Below are 16224 nucleotides of genomic sequence, written 5' to 3' on the forward strand. Positions count from 1 at the left end.
AGCATAACCATCTCCGTCCATGAGTTGTGAAAGGAAGTGGTGGATCTCTCCATTGCTGAGGCTGCAACTTGTTTTCTCAGGCTTCCCTGAGGACAAAATTGTGCAAAGTATAACAAACAACCCCAAACCCACAATTTTAACAAAACCAAATTAAAAAAAAAGATCATTACAATATTGTTACAACCACAGTGCACAAAGAGAACATCCAATGCAAAATGCATAAATGGAGGGCTGAAATTAGTAATAAAAGATTTTTTGAAAACAAAATATACAAAACTGTTGCCCAGTGAAGAAAACAATGGCACTCATGCTGAGTAGTTGGTTGCATTAAAATGGGGCAAGACACATTGTAATCATTCAGAATCTACAAGAGAAAAATGACTTTCTGAATTAAAAAAAAAGCATTAGAAAGGAACTATCTCCAAACTGACACTCACTTCCAGATTTCCTCAATGCTGCTATACCCTAGCTGCCACACAGGTTTCTTCCTGGCCTGCCACAGCTTAATATGGTCACACAAGTAGTGTAGTGGCAAATTCAGAAGTGCAGGGTCCCATGACAGACAGAGCTACACCCTCTCCCCCCCCCTTTTTTTTTGCTGCTGGGTTGAGAATGAGAACCTTGTTAATGCCTTCTCCCACAACAGCAGCTGTCCCTAGAAGCCATCAGCATGAAAGGGGAGAGTGTTAGCTACTGAGAAGAATCTTCTCAATGGCTGACTCGCTCTCACTCCAGTTGGCTTTAATCAGCAGGAAATGACAAGGAAGCATGTTAGATGACTCTTCTCAGTAGCTAATGCACTTTCATGCTGATTAGCTTGTAGGATGCTGGAGACATTGGGACCCAGCTCCCAAAAATGTAAGGGGTCTAAGACCTCCCCTGAGACCCTGGACAACTACATCCATGGGTCGTACTGAGATACTCTAGGGCTATATTTGGATCTGAAGAGAAGAAAAATGGAGGGCAAGCCACACCACTGAGAAAAGGATGCAAGAGGAAGAGAAAGGCTCTTAAGAGGTCCTAGGAAAACAGTTCATTATGAATAAATGCTGTGGCTAAATCTATTTTGGGTAAAACTCCATTAGCTTCTTTCTGTCACAAGAGAATGTTGCTTTGAGCTACCTCCAGAGATTCAGCTAAGACTGTTTCCAATGCAGACTCTTATCAAGTGTCAAATACATGGATATAGAGCTGATGGCAAGTTACTACAGCCTGCTAACCCTTGTAAATGCATAAGCACAAGAACAAACTCAGGAAATATGGCCCTTCTTTGAATAACAGGTTCCTCAATTAGTGCTCACTTTGCATTTTCTTACAGGAAATCCAGCACTTCATTAACGAGGAGCAGACTTTTCTGCAATAATCATCCAATTTTGGACAGGCCTCATGTCTCTATTGCAATGGTCTCATTCACATATAACGCTAAACCAAACCATGGCTAAGCAAGCAAGCAAGCATGCTGGTGCATGTTTAGAGATTTTATGAGTAAGAGAAGGAAAACATTTTAAAAAATGATTTGAAAAATGTTGATCCCCTTTTATAACATACATGGATCAAGTTTAATGTAGAAATGTAAAGATATAAAGAAGGTTTTAATTGCTTAAGAAGCAATATGCTAAGGATTTAATGTTAGTGTAGCAATGAGTTTATATTATATATTTGATATTACAGTATTTCATAAATTATATATTATACAGCCACAAGAGTGGCTGTATGCTATAGCCAGCATGGATTTTTCACATTCCACAATGTTAAATTGAAAATACCCCCATGCCATTCTGATGCTCCCATAAGCTCATTTCAAAACAAAACCTTACAATACTTATAGTCCTGAACTCAGAAATGCTTGCTTAACAACCCTGTAAATTTTCATGGCGATACCCAAAACAGTCAGAGAGAACAGAGAGTACAAAGTCTAAAGTGAGAGAGAGAAAAGCCCAGAGCTCTTTTGGACTTTTTTCTGTCAGAGTTCTCATAATCTGTTGAAATTCATTAAAAATCAGCTATGTTCACAGAGCACCTGTAATCCTATTACTGACCTTGCTTCATACTCTGACCTTCATCTTCTGCAGTTTAAAAGTTAAAAAAAATGTCTGGCTGATTTATAATTAATTTAAGAAAGTTTGCATTGAACTGAATGATAGTGTCAGGCATGCTCAGTAAGAACCAATTGTCAAAAGCCAGACTCACAGCTGCTTGGCTTGGCTAATCAGGGGGCCACACCCATACCAGACTTTGATTTCACTTGAGACAGTCATGGCTTCCCCCAAAGAATCCTGGGAAGTGTAGATTGTGAAGGGTGCTGAGAGGAGACTCCTGTTCCACTGACAGAGCTCCAGTGGCCAGAGTGGTTTAACAGTCAGCCACTCTGATTGAAGGTCTGTGAGGGGAACAGGGCTCCTCCTAGCAACTCTCAGCACCCTTCGCTAACTACACTTCCCAGGATTCTTTGAGAGAAGCGACGACTGTCCAAAGTGAACTAAAGGCATGGGGTGGATGTGGCCAGGGAGAGCTCTGGTTTAAATTTGGGTTGGAGGCTACATGTGCCCACTGTAGAATAAAAAGGTGGGGAAACACTGAAAAGCAATGATACTGTTCACAATGTTGTTCTTTTGGAAAGGAAGGGGGCTTCCCCTCTGCCCAGTGCCCACCCAATCTCCTCCCTCCCCCTTCCCTCCCTGCCCCTCCCCCATGTCAGTATTGGACTATGACCTGGGAGACCAGGGTTCAAATCCCCACACAGCCATGAAGCTCACTGAGTGACCTTGGGCCAGTCACTGCCTCTCACTCAGAGGAAAGCAATGGTAAATCCCCTCTGAATACCGTTTACTATGAAAACCCTTTTCATAGGGTTGTCATAAGTCAGGATCAACTTGAAGGCAGTCCAATTCCATTTTCAGATATGATTGCACAGAAATAAATCCCACTGAACTCAAAAAGTATGCAAGTGATCAAACCCACCCTCCCTTCTCCCTCTTATCCCCTCCCTCTTACCCCTTCCATCCCCCTTCTTTTGCCCCTCATCCTTATCCCCTTCCAATCCCGTCTTTCCCCTTCCCCCTCCTCCTCCTCCCCTTCCTGCAATCAGCCCAAATAATAGAAAGAAGACGTGCTGTGCTGATCCTTTTTTAGCAGGGAGGAAGCAACATTATTAAGTTAAGACAGTTTATATAATTCCGATGGTCACTTTAAATATGTCTGATTTACTTTGCAATTTTAGTGAAGTTTCCTATAGGAAATCATTTTCTTTTGTTTCTATTTCTGTAAATATGTAAAATACAGCAACACTTTGCAAAATTTACACTAAAAAAACTCCAAACATAATTGTGGAATAATGGCACTGACTATTCTGCAGAATAATCTCCAATGGACATCAGGAGTGTCTTAGTTTGCACAAGATAAAACAGTGTGAAATATATTCTAGCAAAATTCTTGGTGTGCTCTCTGTTTTTAATTGACCATGCCCAGCTTGCCTTAAGCGGAGTAGTTTAAACATAGCAGGCTGAAAACACGCATCCTCTTTTTTCCAACAGCTAGAGTCATTGCTGAAGTAGCAACATACTGTAATCAGTCTGAGTTTACATCAAACTGCAGTTTCAGATTCAACTGTTAATGCACCCAAAATAGAAATAGAACATAACCTCCAATTTGAAACACAAAAGGCTGTCTTCACCATCATATGACATTGACCAATAAAAAGGCTTTGAAATTAATAAAAATAAATTTGACACAGATTTGTAGGATGAATAATGAGGGAAATAAAATTTTCTAGATTAGATTATCTGTAGAAAATTAGTGACACGGGAAAGAAGCAAAGTAAGAACAACAAACATAGAAAAATATAATTCTCTATCTTTGGAGATGGCAGGTGTTGTCACCACTCACCATATGCTCAGAGGCACGTTACCAAATTCTTCCAAGCTACACAGGAAGTGGATTGCACTGTGAAAGACGAACCCAAATGGTGTTTGCATTTTGACCAATTTGTAGGGCAGTCCAATATCTCAGAAAGGAGTTCAGGTCTCCTGCTCCCCTGATGTATTCACTATAGCTGCCCAATTTCCTTGCTTTTTGAACTTTGATAGAGATATCTGTGGCCTATAGGTATGTTCTTAAACCACAAGATTTTTTGCCTATTAGTGAATTATTAGTGTTGTGTTTTGTGTGTGTGTGCGCACATGCGTTTGGGACTATATATATAGGAAAATGGCAGCAGCTTTGCTTCTTTTTGCACAGGGTCATGTACATTCATTGAGCTGAGCCTTTGTTCCCACAGTTCACCTTCAGGTGTCCCGAAGGTATCCAGTCCCCATTTTTTAAATGGCATCCTCTCTGTTTTTAAAGCTGGGTCTCAACATCTGGGTTCATCCTCATTTCTCCTCTCAGTTCTTGCTTGTAAGCTTTTAGGTCTACAACTATAAGAGGGAGAAACTTCCACATTCCACCTCAGAGCACCACAATTATCCAGACTCTTCTTGCAATCTCCATGTCTTCATTCTTAGTCTCTGGGCAAGGACAAGTTGTTTGGGTCAGCAGAAGTGTCATCATCATAGAACCCATGCCGTAAATATCATTTTGATAAATCTTCAGTATGTGCCTAGCCCAGCAAGGCTAGAGGCCCATAACACATCAAATGCGCATTGACCCATGCAACAGGCATGGTGCTGTGGGCCAGGTGTGCATCAAATGGACCAGAGTACACTTGTGTTGTGTTCCAGATTCTGTACAGCAGTGTTTTTGTTGTTGTTTAAAATGAAGTGCCAGTACTCATGTTGATAAAAGTGCCAGCACAACATGGCTGCCAATGAAGGTGATGGTGCTCCGTTTTGCCTATCACACACCCAAAAAACCCCACTGCTGCACAGTATTGGGATCAGACCATTTCACCAAACATTATTTGTGATGGAAGTGGAACAGTTATACCTCCCATATAGCCACTCCATTGGACCTGCAGGAGCCTACAGTTCAGATGGACAAGGTTGAAAGGTTTACGAAACCTGGTAAGTTTTGTTAAATGGCAGAGAATAACAACTTGTTCTGTCATTAAAACTCCCAACGGTCTGGGCTCAGGGTCATTGAAATAATGTTTCCTCACATATGTCCCCCTGAAGACTTTTAAAGACTCTGGAGAAGCCCTGCTGTGAGAGCCCCACCCTCTGAGGCTGGCAGGGAGCTACAAGGAACAAGATTTTCTTGATAGCTGCATCTTCTTTATGGAAATTCCTTGCCTAAAGAGGTCAATCAGACCCACTCACTTGTTATCTTTCAAAGGCTGGTTACTACCTTTAATAAGCTGCCACTTTTGTTCCTGTTTGTATCTATTGGGCTGCATCCAAAGCAGTGTCAGTGGAGTTCTGCTGGCATAGCAGCACTTCCATTTCCTTTCCTTCCCCCATGTGCCCTCAAAATCTTCTCCACAAGGCCCCCCAACCTTCTGGAGAAGATTTTGAAAGCACACGCCGGGGAGCAGCCTTTCCCAACCAGTGTGCCTCCAGATGTTGTTGGCCCACAACTCCCATCAGCCTCAGCCAGCATTGCCAATGGTCAGCAAAGATGGGAGTTGTGGTCCAACAACATCTGGAGGCACACTGGTTGGGAACGGCTGCCGGGGAGCATGGGAGAGGACTGCAGAGGAGTGGAGGGGAAATTCCATTCTGCTAACCCAGGTCTCTAGTGCTAGCTTGAACAGGCACATTGGATACCACCTAATATTTTGATTTAACTGTTTTAATTAATTTTTTATTTTTATTTAGCAAAATGTATATACCACTTGATTGAAACATAACCTCTATGGTGCTTACAAGAAATATTAAAATTATCAATAAAAAGTTAAAAACAAGTAATTAAAAGCATTTAAAAGACAGTTAAGATCAGCAGTAAACTAAAAAGAAATTAAAACTACATTAACATCTACAGATTTGTTTGCCCCCCAAAAAATGTTTCGAGCAGGTGCAGACAAGAATACAGCAAAGGGGCCTGTCTGATGTAAATAAGCAGGGAGTTCCAAAGTGTAGGTGCTGCCACACTAAAAAGTGATTTCTTACAAGGCTAAATGAGTATTATGTGGCACCTGTAACAGGGCCAGTTCCACATACTAAAGTGGTTGAGTGGGCACATATGGGGTACGGTAATCCTGCACATAAACTGGTCCCACATTGTTACCGGCTTTATATATTTATTTACTTATTTATTATTTGATTTATATCCCACCCTTCCTCCTAACACCTTGAACTTGGCCTAGTAACCAATTGGCAGCCAGTGCAGATCTCTCATCAAAGGTGTTATATGTTGACTTGGTCTTACTCCTGTCAGCAACCTAGCTGCAGCATTCAGCACTAACTGCAGTTTCGGGGTCAAGCACAAAGGAAGCCCCACATAGAGTGCATTGCAGTAATCTAATTTTGAAGTTACCAATACCTGAACTACTGTGGTCAAGCTCTCCTGGTTCAGGAACAGTTGTAGCTGTCATCCCAGGTGCAGCTGGTAGAAGGCGCTGTTAGCCACTGCGGATACCTGGGCCTCCTGTGATAAAGTTGGATCCAGAAGCACCCCCAGACTGCATACCTGCTCCTTCTGGGAGAGTGCAACCCTGTCCAGGGCAGGCAACTGACCAATTTCCTGGACACGGAAACCACTCACCCACAGTGTTTCTGTCGTGACAGGATTCAGGCTCAACTGAATTACACTGAAATCCTCAGTGAGTTTGATCTATATTTCAAATAAATACACACCAAGAGGTACCAGCAGCCAGACACATGGGCTTCTCTAGCTGAGCATCTTCTACTTCAAAAACAGCTCACCACCTTCTTCCTTTACTTACAAAACACACAACAGGTGGATGACCCAGATGGGAGAGAAGAGAGATGCAAAGGAGATAACAGCGCTGCAAACAAGCGTTGCCATGTACAAAGCTGTATCTTTCCATGGAATCTAGATCAGAGATGGGTAGAAGATAGTTCAGCATCTACCGTTTGATCTCTGCATGATTTGCAGTAGATCTTCAAGGATGATCAACAATAGGGAACGAAAAAAAGCTTTCCCAACCTACCTCCTTCTAAATCTGGTTGCTGAGATTAAGTAATCTTGGGGTGGGGGGGGGGGAAACAAGGACTGGAAGTTGGAATGACACAACTGCGAACCAGTTCTGATATTGAAAACAAACTGGGAATTCTTTGTTCCTGTCACCTGCTCATCACAGCTTTTGGGTTTTTTTACAAATTCCTTGGCTGAAGCAAAACCAAAAGACAAGTGAGCAGCTAAGCCAGAGATACTTGTGGAGCTTCCTTTCCCAAAAAACAAGTCCACCAGCTGAAGGCATCAGTGTCATGGAAGGTGAACTTTTCTTCTTCTTTTTAAGTATTTGGCTTCTCATTAGTTGTGCTTATTCTTCAAGCAAAAATATTTAGTAGGAAATGTTTTCAAGATCAGTTAGCAAGTCACGGTTAGCCTGCATAGCCTCAAAGGCCAGATAAGCAGTCATTCTCTTCCCGCATTAGACACACACCTTCCACATTCTGCTTCAGCCACACATCCCCAACCTCAAGTCACTGCCATAAGTGACTTAGAAAGTGTCACCCCAGAGTTAAAGCATTTCTTTTTTAAAAGCCAGCCAAGTACAGAAACATACACAGTCACACGAGCCTTTTCCATAAAATACTGGACTCTGTACACTTTCCATGAATTGATTGTTGATTTGTCATGACATCTCCACAGGCTGTGTGAACGATGTTACTCTCCAAAACCAAATAAATCTCTGGCAGAGTTGGGCCAGTCCATGAGATCGCTGCCCAACACTCTTTGGGGCCACATTTGCCTCTGTCATTGGTACGTGATGTGTGCCTCTACAGAAGCATTTCCCAACCAGTGTGCCTGCAGATGTTGTTGGACTACAACTCCCATCTTCCTGACCATTGGCAATGCTGGCTGAGGCTGATGGGAGTTGTGGTCCAACAACATCTGGAGGCACACTGGTTGGGAAAGGCTGCTCTAGAGCCTTCTAGGCAGTGTGACACCAGGCAAACATTAAATAATATCCTCACTAACATCTGTCCTCCGTTGGTTTGCCACTTTGGCAGTTCTCCCCTTCACAAGATGCACTGTGGTTGTATAGCAAGATATGATGACAACATGAGGAACATGTTGGCCTGGTTCACTCATCACAGTAAGCCAAACCACGGCTTTTTGGACCACACAAAAGTGCTGGCTCCCAGAGAGGAGCTTGCACCTGCTTTGCTCCTCCCCCGTCCTTTTAGGTCACGACGGCACACAGTTAAGGCCAGGTTCGCCTTAGTGTGTCATCTGAACCCAGGATTGTGGTTAAGCTCTTTCCTCCTTAACCATGATCTATAGCCAAGGTTTGCCCTTAGCTATAGCTTGTGATTAAGGAAGAGAGAGTTTAACTACAGTCCCAGGATCAGATGACACACTAAGCAAAACTTTGCCTGTCATGCTACACAGAGCTAGAAGGACTAGGGAGGAGCAAAGCACCTGCGATTTCCTACCCAGGAGTCAGCATGTTCCTGCTAAGCCATGGTTTGGCTTGGTGTTACATGCAAATGTGGCCATTGAGACCGACCAACCTGAAGGGAAAGACAAGAAGGCTAGTGAAAATATTCTATTATTTATTTTAATAGACTTACCTACAGAATGCCTCTTAGAGCACAGCCACACAAGGGATCATAAAAAAAAGAGCACAGCTTAAAACAAAACTATATAATTCAAATGGCAGAGATACAAAATTATTATACAGCCACAAGAGTGGCTATATGCTATAGTCAACATGGATTTTTTTGCATTCCACAGTGTTAAATTGCTTGCCGCCCTGGGCTCCTTAACAACCCTCTAAATTTTCATGGCAATACACAAAACAATCAGAGAGAATCAAGAGTTCAAAATGTAAAAAGAGAGGAAAAAACAGACCCTTTTGGGACTTTTTTCCTCATAATCTGTTGAAATTCATTAAAAATCAGCCATGTTCACAGAGTACCTGTAATCCTACTACTGACCTTGCCCCATACTCTGACCTTCATCTTCTGCAGTTTAAAAGTTTTTTAAATGCCTGGCTGATTTTTAATTAAGAAATTTAGCATTGAACTCAAAGATAATGTCGGGCACGCTCAGTAAGAACCAACTGTCAGTATTCTAAAAGCCAGACTCACAGCTGTTTGGTTTGTTTAAACAGGGGGCCACACCCACACCAGACTTTGATTTCACTTGAGACAGTCATAGTTTCTCCCAAAGAATCCTGGGAAGTGTAGTTTGTGAAGGGTTCTGAGAGGAAACCCCTATTCCCCTGACAAAGCTCCAGTGGCCAGAGTGGTTTAACAGTCAGCTATTCTGATTGAAGCTTTGTGAGTTGAACAGGGTATCTCCTAGCAACTTTCATAGAAATAACTGGGAAGAGTGGTAGCACAGTGGGAGAGCACCTGCTTTGAATGCAGAAGGTCCCAGGTTCAACCCCAGCATCTCCAGGCAGGGCAGGGAAAAGACTGTCTGAAACCCTGGAGAGCTCCTTCTAGTCAGTGAAGACAATACTGACTAAATGGATCAGTGGTCTAACTCAGTATAAAGCAGCTTCCTGTGTTTTAGACCACCCTTAAGAAGGCCAAATTTAGATTGTTTGGCTGAGCACAACTACTGTCAGGTCTCCAATTTACCTTTTGGGGGCAAGGTGATAGAGTGGGTGGTAGCCTCTCAGCCGCAGGCATTTTTAGATGACATTGATTACTTGGATCCATTCCAGTCTGGGTTCAAGCTCAGTTATGGAATTGAAACAGCCTTGTGGTTCTGGTAGATTATTTACATTGGAGAAGCACTACCCTGTTGGACCTTTTGAACCTCTAAGCAGTTTTAAATACCATTGACCATGGTGTACTTTTTGGGTCAATTATCCAGATTGAGTTTAGGAGGCACTGTATTAAAGTGATTCTGGTTTGTCTTGGGTAGTCACACCAAAAAAGTAGTGTTTGGGGGAATTTTGACCTGCCCTATGGCCACTGGCCTGCAAGCTTCCACAGGAGTCTGTTTTGTTCCCCCATGCTGTTTAGCATCTACATGAAACTGCTGGGAGAAGACATCCAAACGTTTGATCTGCAACATGATCAGTATGCTGATGACACTCAGCTATACCTTTCCTTTCTAACATCCGATTCCAAGATAGCTGTCAAAATCCTAAACCGGTGCCGGAAGCAGTTCTAGGACGGATGTGAGCAAACGAGCCGAGGTTGAATCCAAGCATAATAGAGGAGCTGTGGGTAGGGAGATCCCTAGCACCAGAAAGTAGTTTATAGCAGGTGTTAGATGGGATGGTTGTTATATGCCTTCAAGTAGATTACGACTTATGGCGAACTTATGAATCAGCGACCTCCAATAGCATCTGTTATTAACCACCCTGTTTCAGATCTTGTAAGTTCAGGTCTATGGCATCCTTTATGGAATCAATCCATCACTTGTTTGGTCTTCCTGTTTTCCTGCTGTTTTTCCCAGCATTATTGTCTTTTCTAGTGAATCATGTCTTCTCATTATGTATGATAACCTCAGTTTCATCATTTTAGCTTCTAGTGATAGTTCTGGTTTAATTTGTTCGAACACCCAATTATTTGTCTTTTTTGTAGTCCATGGTATGTGCAAAACTCTCCTCCAACACCACATTTCAAATGAGTGGATTTTTCTCTTATCTGCTTTTTTCACTGTCCAACTTTCACATCCATACATAGAGATCGGGAATACAACGGTCTGAATGATCCTGACTTTAGTGTTCAGTGATACATCTTTGCATTTGAGGACCTTTTCTAGTTCTCTCATAGCTGCCCTCCCCAGTCCTAGCCTTCTTCTGATTTCTGGACGATTGTCTCCATTTTGGTTAATGACTGTGCCAAGGTATTGATAATCCTTGACAAGTTCAGTGTCCTCGTTGTCAACTTTAAAGTTACATAAATCTTCTGTTGTCATTACTTTAGTCTTCTTGACATTTAGCTGTAGTCCTGCTTTTGTGCTTTCCTCTAACTTTCATCAGCATTCATTTCAAATCATTACTGGTTTCTGCTAAGAGTACGGTATCGTCTGCATATCTTAAACTATTGATATTTCTCCCTCCAGTTTTCACACCTCCTTCATCTTGGTCCAATCCTGCGTTCCGTATGGTATGTTCTGCGTATAGATTAAACAAGTAGGGTGATAAAATACACCAGTCTCACACCCTTTCCGATGGGGAACCAATCGGTTTCTCCATATTCTGTCTTTACAGTAGCCTCTTGTCCAGAGTATAGGTTGCGTATCAGAACAATGTTGTGGTACCCCCATTTCTTTTAAAGCATTCCATAGTTTTTCATGATCTACATAATCAAAGGCTTTGCTGTAATCTATAAAGCACAGGGTGATTTCCTTCTGAAATTCCTTGGTTTGTTCCATTATCCAACATATGTTTGAGATACGATCTCTGGTGCCTCTTCCCTTTCTAAATCCAGTTTGGATGTCTGGCATTTCTTGCTCCATATATGGTAAGAGCCTTTGTTGTAGAATCTTGAGCATTACTTTACTTGCATGGGATATTGTGGCAATAGTTTGATAATTACTGCATTCCCTGGGATCCCCTTCCTTTAGTATTGGGATGTATATCAACCTCTTCCAGTCTGTGGGCCATTGTTTAGTTTTCCATATTTGTTGACAATTTTTTGTCAAAATTTGGACAGATTCAGTCTCAGTAGCTTGTAGCAACTCTATTGGTATGCCATCTGTTCCTGGTGATTTGTTTCTTCCAAGTATTTTAAGAGCAGCTTTCACCTCATTCTAAAATTTCTGGTACTCCCCCTGAAATACATGGTGTGTTGTTTGCGAGTACTCCTGGTATGATGTTTATTAGCTGGGTGATGGCCTGATGAATTAGGGGTTTTTCCCCCAGCTCTGTTAAAAAAAAACTATGTGGGGTGTTGCTAAGTTGTACTTTTAAGTTTAAAATTTTTGTACTACTGTTCCTTTTATCTTTTGTTGTTCTGAACTGTAAGCTGTTTTGGAACTGCACTTACCCAGAAAAGTGGCTAAAATGTATCTTTCAAAATTCTCTTCTTTCTGTGGAAGCCAGAGTGCAGAGACAAAATATATTTTGCCTGCTAACAAACAGGAACAGGCCCTGGCTTGACTAAAAGGAACAGAGCATCCCCCTGGGGCCATGAGCACCACCCAGTCAGCCCCACCCAGCCTCCTTCTTGTGCACACAGCCAACAGTTTCGCCATCAAGAACATCTTCCCAAGGTTGTCAGAGTTCCCTATCATCACCACCACTGCATCTAGTTAGGATCCTAGCAAAAAAAAATCAAGCAGTAGTTCTGATAAAGGAGTCTTGAATCAGAACCAGTCCTGACCCATGGGGGAGGCTCCACAGCCCGTGCAAAAACATGCTAGGCATGTCTACTCTGAAGTAAGTCCCACTGGGTTCAATGGAATTTAGCACCAGACAAGTGTGAATTACAGCCCCAGCTCCCTATACGAGACATGAGAATTTTTTTACTTTGGGTCAAGAGCCTTTCATTCAGGCATTCACTCATCATTCATTCTAAAATGTGTAACCCATCTTTTCTGTCAGGTACTCAAGGTGGCTTACCTTAACAATGATACAGTAAAATCACTGTCCAAAATAATAAAACCCATTAACTTACAACAAAACAGAGAGAAACAATAGCCAGCACCAGCCCTAACACAAATTAAAAACAGTTGTTTTTAACTGCTGTTTTGGGGATCATGTTGGTATGTTTCATGCATTCACTCTTTTAATGTGCCTGTGTGTTTAATTCATTTTTTATTGTTAGTCTCTTTACAGGCTTGGATCCAAAAGACAAGGCATACAGGAACAAAATAAAACCCTGATGAGCCATAAAGGGTTTTAATGCCTGAGAGGGATTTTACCTCTTGTGTGGAGGGCACATAAAGCACTGCTACATTAGATGACTTCAGAGAGCAGGAAAGTTCATATGTAAAAGGGCACATTGGAACCAGGCTTTTTGGAGCTTGAAAGGTCCATATCAACACTTTATTTGTTGAATGATGTTAGAAAGAATACTGGGAACCAATGAGGATGGTATTTTATATTCTCTGTATGCACGTTTTTGCTCTTCAAAAGACAGGCTGCTGGATTCATACCATCTGAAGTTTCCAGCCAGTTGTTAAGGGCAGCCCTGTGTAGAGTAAATCGCAGAAATCTATCTGCAAAATTACCAAGGCCCAGTCCTGGCCCAGTGATATCTGGACTTAATTTGAGCCAGGGTTCACCAGCCCGGAATGTGTTTTCAAAGATAGATTCAGACCAGGAATGTGAAAACAATGGCAAAAGAGCCTTTGAGCGTTTGTAATGAACTCTTTTCTCACTGAATGCATTATTACCATAGGAGTTTGATAAGGTATGCTGGGCCCAAGTATGAAAATCATATAACAAACTCAATGCTCAGTTTCTGCCTGCCCACAAATCACAGTATTTGCTCTGGCAGATCTCCCTACTAAACCCAAATGTATGACGACTATGTGATAATCTAATGGGAAAAGAAAGGTACTCTATACATAGTCAAAGGCAGCACGCTTTTCAAGTGCCAAGCCTGGCTTGTAGAATGAAAACAAGTCTTAGGGATAAGCCTTGGGGAGCACTGGCCAATTCTGTTTTTCAAGGACGAAACTAGAATACTGACAGATATGATGACTTGCCTGACCAGGGAGAAAAAAGAGCTATGGAGAATCAAATTCATAACTCCCAAACCCATGTTCTCCCCATTCTCTTCTGCTGCCGTTTATGGCAATCTGACCTGCAAAATTCCCCTGCCCCCTTCTGCACATATAACAAATTCCAAGGACTCCATTCATGATTTTCTACTTGGCATCTTCCAGATCCTCCTTTTCACAGTGCTGAGTGCTGGAGAGCCAAGAGTCTTCCCATTAGCTAATGAACAAATACTTCCTAAGGAGCACTCAGGACCTCCATCTCCCTTTCACGCCAGGACTTCAATAAGGTTGCAGGTCACTGGGTGCCAACGAACAAGCAAGATGATGGTGATGATGAATTCCCTTAGGTTATTTGTGGGAGTATGAAATGCAATTCAATGCAAGTTTGGTTCCTAGCCCAGCCCACTCAAGATACAGACAGAGAGCCTGGGAGAAGATTTGATTAGCAATCCTCTCAAGAGTCTTCACAACAATTTCCTGAAGCCAACAGCCTTCAGGAATGGTATGAATACATTAGAGGCCTGCCTTTTCAGTGCTGTCAATGCTGACTAAAGGCCATTCCAGACTGGGCTTTTTTTTTTTGCAGGTGTATTGTGAAATATGTTACAGATGCAATAATAGTGAATTAGTGGTGGATTTATTCTGGACCATCCACCCATCATTGTGCTTCATTAGTTGTTCTGTGATGGCTCCCCAATGTTACCATATTATTGCCATCTGGAGGAACACTCTTGCACTGTAGCACAACAAACAACTGCAGTCCTGGGGGACTGGAGACATCCTGCCCTGGGAGTGAGTATCTGAGCATCTGGGTGCTTGCTGCTCGCGCCTCTGGGCTGCTGTCTCTTGAGACAGCTGAAGTCCCTGGTTAGTGCTGCAAGGACTGGGATCCCCTGGTTGACCCTGACTCAAGAGAGAGGCTGCAGTCAATCTTGCAGCCTCTTGCATCACCTCCTGGCTGGGTCAAGGGGCATAAAAGCCCAGCTGCCCTTGGGCGGCAGGTCTGCCGCCAGCAGGGTTGATACTGAAGGGGATCACCTCTTGGAGCGTCCCAAGGGTGAGGGTGCTACCTCCTTCTATTTTTTAAAAAAACTCAATCTAGAGGGATTGGGAGGGGTGGCGGAATGGCCCTCTCCTGTCGTGGCCTCTGGCCCCTTGCCTAGCCACTACCTCCATCCTACTTCCAGAGCCATGTTGGAACTTGGCTCCAGACAGTCAGAAGCAGACAGATGCCATCTTAATTTAAATATCCCCAAGTGCATGATGTCTGGCATTGCAAGGATCTAAAATGACAGCCACCTGCTGGGCAGCTAACAGTATTTTATAGTGGCACCCTGCTACTGCTAGGACAGGGTAAGATGTCACTGAGTGTGGGGAGGATGTGAGGTGGCCTCAAGGCTGTCAGTATTTTGCAGGAGAGATTCAATTTCCTACTGTAAATTGAGGTTCCCGCAATTAAAGTGTTTTGATGCAACAAATTCACTTAAGAAAAAACTTTCTGTGATTAAGAAAGTACTGGGAGATGCACTAGAAAGTATGGGATTTCCCCCCTGATTTTTTCCAGGTTTTTTCTGGGTCTTCACATCTCTAGTTAAAAGATCAATAGGAAGACATATAATCTCTGCATAAGCAAATCAGGATGAATACTCATTGTTGTATAACCTCCGCACAAACAAATCAGAATGAATGCTCAATAAAGACTGGACATAATATAACCTCTGCATAAGCTTTGTGTAAGAAAATGAGGATGAAGATTCAAACAGTTCTGGAAGACCCCTGAGTGACTGACATCAGGTGCAGTGGAGGCATTGGTGGGCCAGGGAATGGTCAGCCCAATAGATAACTTTTGCCTGTCTGCTTCAGCTGGCAGCATATCTTCAGCTAGCCCTGCTATACAGAACATCAGCCCCATTGGAAAGAACTCAGTAAACAAATGAAAGGATATTACCCCCAATCTCCTGGGCACTATGACTGCTCTTCCTTGTAGAGAGCACCAATGCACCTGCTCCCAAGGACATGGATGTAATATTAAATGATTCTCAGACTGATGAAGGTGGTCATTCCTGGACTTTGATGACCCAACATGTCCCCTCCTGCCCTATGATTTTAGCCATCACTCTAAGGCAATCTAAGGTTGTAGGTCTCTTATCTGACCTGTCTTCTCCCATTATTTCACTGACTTTACAGTGCTAGAAAAAATCTGTTTCCGCTGGGGAAAATTAGAGACAAGAAAGGTGGCCTAACAGCAGTACTATCCTTTTTTATCTGATGGGAAGCAGCATGATAATATTAGAGTCAGGAGGATGACAAAGTGGTTTTTGAGACCTAGAACATTTTTTACAATGCAGAATAATGCAGTTCTTGCTACAATTTTTGTTTATTTAACATTTATATATCGCTTAATACATATTGATATATAAATATGTTAAATGAACAAAAATTGTAGCATGAACTGCATTACATATCACAGCTGGTATAGCACAGTGGGGAGGAGAACCTGGCTGGGAGTCCAGAGTCTGT

General features: G+C 42.5%; 1 long non-coding RNA gene across 1 annotated transcript in view; it reads right to left on the minus strand.

Moving 5' to 3' along the window:
* The window catches only part of LOC133376925 (uncharacterized), a 48891-nt gene continuing 32667 nt past the window's right edge, over positions 1-16224 (minus strand). The window contains exon 3 of the long non-coding RNA XR_009760582.1: positions 1-86. This is a non-coding gene — a long non-coding RNA (uncharacterized LOC133376925). The remainder of the gene's footprint in view (positions 87-16224) is intronic.

Source organism: Rhineura floridana, chromosome 2 (assembly GCF_030035675.1).
Source record: "Rhineura floridana isolate rRhiFlo1 chromosome 2, rRhiFlo1.hap2, whole genome shotgun sequence".
NCBI classification, from domain to species: Eukaryota; Metazoa; Chordata; class Lepidosauria; order Squamata; family Rhineuridae; genus Rhineura; species Rhineura floridana.